This window comes from Herpailurus yagouaroundi, unplaced genomic scaffold, assembly GCF_014898765.1.
Source record: "Herpailurus yagouaroundi ecotype Mexico unplaced genomic scaffold, PumYag 141, whole genome shotgun sequence".
NCBI lineage: Eukaryota > Metazoa > Chordata > Mammalia > Carnivora > Felidae > Herpailurus > Herpailurus yagouaroundi.
Window position 1 is genome coordinate 12716636 of NW_024412396.1, and position 6672 is coordinate 12723307.

A 6672-nucleotide genomic window follows, 5' to 3' on the forward strand; every position below is an offset into this window, starting at 1 on the left:
AGTGGTGGTGGCCTCTAGGCACAATGTCTCAAGATCAAGGAGGAGGCCATTTCCTCGAGCATCACTGCTGAAACCCTGAAAAGTCACACGGGCAATGACCACTGGAAGGATCCCACTTTGCAGCAGAACTAACCTAATCCTAGCTGCCAAAAAATGCAGAGAAGCAAGAAATGCCACCAGGCTTTCTACTGCTCTCCAGTTTCTTCTCACACCCAATCACACAACTATCACTTCCTGTTAGCTGCAGCTACATGTGATGCTTCTGCAATATCTAAAAGCCAATGTCACAGAGAACTTGTCTGCTGAAAGGACCCAGCTAAAGAGAGCTGCAGGTTGTGACCACAGAAAAGGACTCCACAGATAGCAGCATGCCTGTTTCCTTCTTGATGAATTGCAAGTTTAGGTCCAGTGAGCCCATATTTTATTCAGGAGTGGTGGCCCATAGGCATAGTTATTCCACTACTGATCATTGACAAACTCTGTGTTAACTTGTAAAGAAATATCTTCAGAATTACACAAGATTGTGTGTGCTCTTTTTAGATCTCTTCTTTACATTTAAGTAGATGAGCATTGACTGTAATGGACATCACAAGGTCAATATACTATTGACCCTCATTATTGATGCTTAACGAGAACCTTTTCCTTAATCCACTGTCAGAGCTAGGATCTATAACTGATCAGGTGGAAATTGTATAAAAGATGTTTTTACTATTTTCTACTTGTTTTTATTTTGCTTTCTACTTATGTATATGTATATATACATATATACCATTCTTGCCTGGGCTGGATATGTGCCTTGTCATGGTACAGAGAAAGAAAAACACTCTCACACACAGATCCTATCCTTTCATCATTTAGAATATAGTGGCCTGCTATAAAATGACTGCCATAAAAAGGCTATCAGGGCACCTGAGTGGGTCAGTTGGTTAGCGTCCAACTTCATGATCTCACTGGTCCTGAGTTCGAGCCTCACATCGGGCTCTGTGCTGATGGATCAGAGCTTGGAGCCTGTTTTAGGTTCTGTGTCTCCCTCCCTCTCTCTGCCCCTCTCCTGCTCATGCTCTGTCTCTCTTTCTCAAAAATAAATAAAACGTTAAAAAAAAAAAGGAAGTCTATCTACAAGTCAATTATTCTAAAACAAAGTTATCATTTTGGGTAGGCATCTCACTTACATTTGGATTCAGGAGCCAATGTACCTGGGTTTGAATCCCACCTCTGCCACTTACTGGTCATGTCACTCATCCGTAAGACGATGATGGTACCAGTACCTGCCTCACGTGATTGTTGTGAAGTCTAAAAAATGTTAGATTATGTGAACTACTTAGAACAATACAGCACATAGGAAACTCCATGTAATCATTAGTTGTGATTATTTGACTGGAATTCAGTATAGTCAATTATCTAGTACCTAAGTTAACTCATTTAGGTACCTATATAGTGACATTTTTAAATAACCAACTTATTGCCAAAGTGATAGTTTGCAATAGTTGATTTAATTTTTCCCAAACTAAAATTAGTGCAGCCAATGGAATACTGACCACCCTTTTGACTGTGCACTGTTCCCTACCCAAAACTAGTCAGGGAGAGATACCTGGCCATGTCTTTAAGTACTTCTTGGCCCACCTGGAAGCAAGGTGGTCCTATTTATCTTCCTCTAGTTTCAAAAAATAGGTAAGCATATGGCTGTATTCCAGGTACTACTCATAGAGTAGCACCTCATACCCACTGCTCTCATCAGAAACCCAACTGGAAAAGCATTACTTATGAAAGTTTGCCTGAAGGATATCAAACTCCTCAAAATGATTAGGTAATAATAATAGTAATAATAATAATCCTATAAGGATTTTGTTAGGGTCATTGTCATTTTCATTAAAAGGTATTCTGTCAAAAGGAATTCAAGGAGAAATTTTCTTTCTGGTCTCGGTACCAGAAATGATAATAAAATGTTAATGTTCATTGAGTGCTACCAAGAACTGATTAATTTTCAAAGGACTTTATATGTATTAATTCATTTAATCTGTGAAACACTTCTTTGAGTAGATAACATAATTATCTTTCTTTGGCAGGTGACTAAACTGAAATACAAAGCAATTAAGCAACTTGTTCAAATGACATAGCTAGTAAGTTCTAGAGACAGGATTAGAACTCAGTCCAGCTCCAAGGAATAGTCTCCAAACCACCACCCTTTACTGCCCCTTGGAAAACTTGTTCTGCTCCTGAATAGCCAGTTTTGTTTTAACTCATTGATTTTTGTGAATCATGAAATTAACTTTAATTCATTGCTAGGAATTTTAGAGCCAAATTCCTAGCCATGTAAGAGATCTTATGGCATAAATGTTGCATTACAACCTAAATTCTAACTTTTATCTTTTATTTATTACTTACATTTTTCCTTTGTCTCATTATCCATATCCACTTATAAAAATCACGTGTGCTTGATATGAACACCTATCAAGAACATTAAGGAAAGGAACATTACAAGCCAGACTTATCATGGTCATAGATGCAAAAATACTAAAAACATTAAAGAACTCATATAAGCAACATATTTTTTAAAAACCATAATCAGGGGCTCCTGGGTGGCTCAGTTGGTTGAGCATCCAACTATTGAATTTGGCTCAGGTCATGATCCCAAGGTTGTGGGATCAAGCCCTGCATGAGATCATGCTGTGCCCCATGCTCAGCGTGGAGCCTGCTTAAGATTCTCTCTCTCTCTCTCTCTCTCTCTCTCTCTCTCTCTAGCACTGCCCCTCTACCCCACTCTCTCTCTCTAAAACAAAAAAAAAAAAATTTTTCTTTTAATCATAATCAGATCAAATATATCTCAGGAATAGAAAGATGGCTTATCATTAGAAATATGTGAATAAGGAAAGTCATCATATTAACAAATTAATAATATAATCACTTGAATTCATGCAGGGAAAAAAGTATATAATAAAATATAGCTTCTGTTCATAGTTTTAAATTTTTAACTAATTTGGAATCAAAGAAAAGTTTCTCCCCTTCTATTAATAAAAAAAAAAAGGGGGGGGGCGCCTGGGTGGCCCAGTCAGTTAGGTGGCCGACTTCGGCTCAGGTCATGATCTCACGGTCCGTGAGTTCGAGCCCCGCGTCGGGCTCTGTGCTGACAGCTCAGAGCCTAGAGCCCGTTTCAGATTCTGTGTCTCCCTCTCTCTCTGACCCTCCCCTGCTCATGCTCTGTCTCTCTCTGTCTCAAAAATAAATAAACATTAAAAAATTTTAATAAAAAAAAGATTAACATACAGCAAAAAACATATTAATGGTGCAATGTTGAAAACATTCCCTTTAAGATCAGGAACATGACAAGGGTTCCTATTGTCTCCTTTTCTATTCAACACTGAGCTGTGTCTTGCCAACAGAGAAAGGCAAGATAAAGAAGAAATAAAACAATCATTACTTAGTTATGATATGAGTGCACATGCAGAAAATAAAAACTCTACAGGTAAATTACCAGAATAAGAATCAGCATGCAAAAATCAAATGCATTCTACATATCAACAAAAACAAATAAGTACAAAAATGTTAAGAGACATCATTCTCTCACACTTTATGTTAACTAACTGGAATTTAAATAGAAACTTGAAAAAGAAAAAAAATAATAGGCAGAAAAAGAAAAAAAAGAAAAGAGATACCATTCTCAATAATGCTTTAAAAAGATCTTTGTGGAGAAAATTATAAATCTTAGGAAAAGACTTTTAAAAAAACTATATAAAAGAAGAAATATATCAAGTTCATGTATTAAAAACAATAATTTAAAGATGTCAGTTTTTACCAAATTGAGGTCATCTCACTCAAAATCCCAACCTTTTACTTGTCTGTGGAATTTCACACCCTGATTCTAAAATTTATACAGAAATACCCAACCAAAAGAGACAAATCCTACTGATAAAGGACAGGGTGAGGTAACTTGTTCTACTAGATATTAAGACTTTTTATAAACTATAGACTTTGGAACAGTATAATATTTGTGCAGGAGCAGACAAGTGGAAAGATAGAACGAAATAATGAATCCAAAAATGATCTCATACACATATGGATATTTGATGTCTGATATAGTTTGCCCTGTAAATTAAGGGAAAAAAACGGACTTTTCAGGAAACGGTGCTAGGACAATATTCCTAATGAAAAAATGGAAAATTAGACTCCTAGCACACACAAATATCAACGCCAGGATTAAAGTCCCAAAAGCAAGTGGTAACATATAAAACTTCTAGGTGAAAATTTAGGAGAATACTTTAATTATCCATGGATAGAAAAGGAGTTTGTAAATAAGACCAAAAGCACAAACCATAAAATAAAGCAAAAACTCAATAAATTTGACTGCATCAAAATTAAGAACTTCATTTACAAAAGATTCCATAATAAAGAAGAAAAGACATCGTAATATGAGAGAGAAGGGAATCATAACCAGCGATCATAACCAGAATATATAATAAACTCCTATGAATCAATTTTTTAAAAAGCAAACAAATCAGAAAAGAGCTTCAAATAGGTACTTTCACAAGAGAAAACCTGAACAACCAATAAACAAATGAAAGGATGCTCAATTTCATTAGTGATCAAGGAAATATTAATTAAACCACAATGAGTGACAATTTTATAGCCACAAGATTGACAAAAGTGTAAAAGTCTTTGAATTGAAAATGCCCAATTACAGGCATTGGCGAGGATGGGGAGCAAAAGGATTCCTCACCCACTGCAGGTGAGAAGGAAATTGGAGGAGTCACTTTGGAAGACAGTTTGACATTACCTACTATGGAACGGTGGTGAAGTCAAACACCACAAGGTCATTATATGCAGGCACAGAACTGGTTTCGTTGGGAAGAGTTAAAGCAGAGGGTCAGCAAAACAGGATGATGGTTCACCATTAGTTCAGCCTCCTGCAAAGTGTGAAGGGCCAGAGCATTGCTGGATGCACCAGGGGGTTCTGCTCCAGAGGCAGGACCCCGTGAGAATGGTCTTGCTAATGGGTGGGTGAGGGGTAGGGACGGGATTTGACCGGTATCAAGCAAGCAGAATTTTAGATGCCAGCTGTTCAGAAACCTGTCTGGCAATACAGCTGCTGGCACCCCATGATCTTGTGGGAAATTGGGTGGGGGCACAGCTCCTTCCTCTGAGTTAAGGGGGATCTTCTGGGCAACCCAAACCCTCAGGGGCATTTATCAATCACCCTGGTCTCTTCTCAACTAGTAAAGCTGACCGTGTGCCCTACAGCCCAATAATCTCACGCCTAAGTATATGCCCTAGGGAATCTCTCATACACGTGCAATATTGTAAATGTATAAGAACGTTAATAGCTGCATGGCTTAGAAGACCAAAAACTGGAAACGACTCACATATCTATTAGCAGTCGACTGGGTAAATAAATTGTGGTTTATTCAAATATTGGAATACTATAGAGCAGAGAAAATAAATGAAATTTAGTTATATGCACCAATATTTTAAAAATCTTAATAACATGATACTTAGAATGAGAAGTCAATCACAGAATTCAAACAAGGCAAAACAATATTATATATTATTTAGGGATATATTTTTTTAGAAAAATTTTTAATGTTTGTTTATTATTGAGACACAGACACAGAGCATGAGCAGGGGAGGGGTAGAGAGAGCGGGAGACACAGAGTCTGAAGTAGGCTCCAGGCTCCCAGCTGTCAGCACAGAGCCCGATGCGGGGCTCAAACTCACAAACTGTGAGATCATGACCTGAGCTAAAGTCGGATGCTTAACCAACTGAGCCACCCAGGTGCCCCTATTTAGGGATATATTTTTAAGGGGTGAAATTGTTGTAGAAGGGCCCAAAGATTGCCTCTAAAACACTGTCAGTGCTCTTTATCTTAACCTGAGTTGCAGATACACAAGGGATTGCTTCACTATTATTCTTTCAACAGCACGTGTACATTTTTTACACTCTCTGAATGAAGACATTTCACATTAAAAAAGGCAGAGAGGGGAAATCACAAGTATATGAAAAATAAAGATACATATCTGAGCATATTTCAATTATTATCCTTGAGATAAACTCCCAGGAATACTATTGGAGGATCAGCATGCATACACACTTCAGCAGAACCCCTTAAGTTTCTTTTTATTCTATATGCATTTATGTAATTGCCTCCACTCTTCTGGATCAAGGGGAAGCCTAAATGAACGAAAAAGAAAGTGAGGAAGTGGGACTAGAAGCAGGAACAGAGCCCTATGGCCTGTGTGAGGCTTTTCCACAGCAGAAAACCTGCTTAGAGTCCCACACAGGAGACATGCAAATGGTGGGGGCTGACCCCAGGATCGCAGCAGCTCTGTAGCCATTATGAACCAACACAACAAACCAGGAACTCTTCTCACCATCAGCCTGTAAATACCCTGCTGGGCTTCCCTGCCCGTCCATAGCTGGAGGCCTTCTTGGGCCATCTACTGTCAGCTGTCTCATCCACCTGGCACTTAGTGCAGCCTTGTCCTGTGTGTGCATGAGACTCATTACTGGCTCGTCTTGAGGGAAATGCCGTGACTTTAAAACAACTGATGACTGGGGCGCCTGGGTGGCGCCGTCGGTTAAGCGTCCGACTTCAGCCAGGTCACGATCTCGCGGTCCGTGGGTTCGAGCCCCGCGTCGGGCTCTGGGCTGATGGCTCAGAGCCTGGAGCCTGTTTCCGA

At 38.9% G+C, this 6672-nt stretch overlaps 1 long non-coding RNA gene across 1 annotated transcript in view; it reads right to left on the bottom strand.

Annotated features, from left to right (window-relative positions):
- The window catches only part of LOC121031636 (uncharacterized), a 130364-nt gene that overhangs the window by 54950 nt on the left and 68742 nt on the right, over positions 1-6672 (bottom strand). Inside the window, exon 3 of the long non-coding RNA XR_005790813.1 lies at positions 2386-2448. This is a non-coding gene — a long non-coding RNA (uncharacterized LOC121031636). The remainder of the gene's footprint in view (positions 1-2385; positions 2449-6672) is intronic.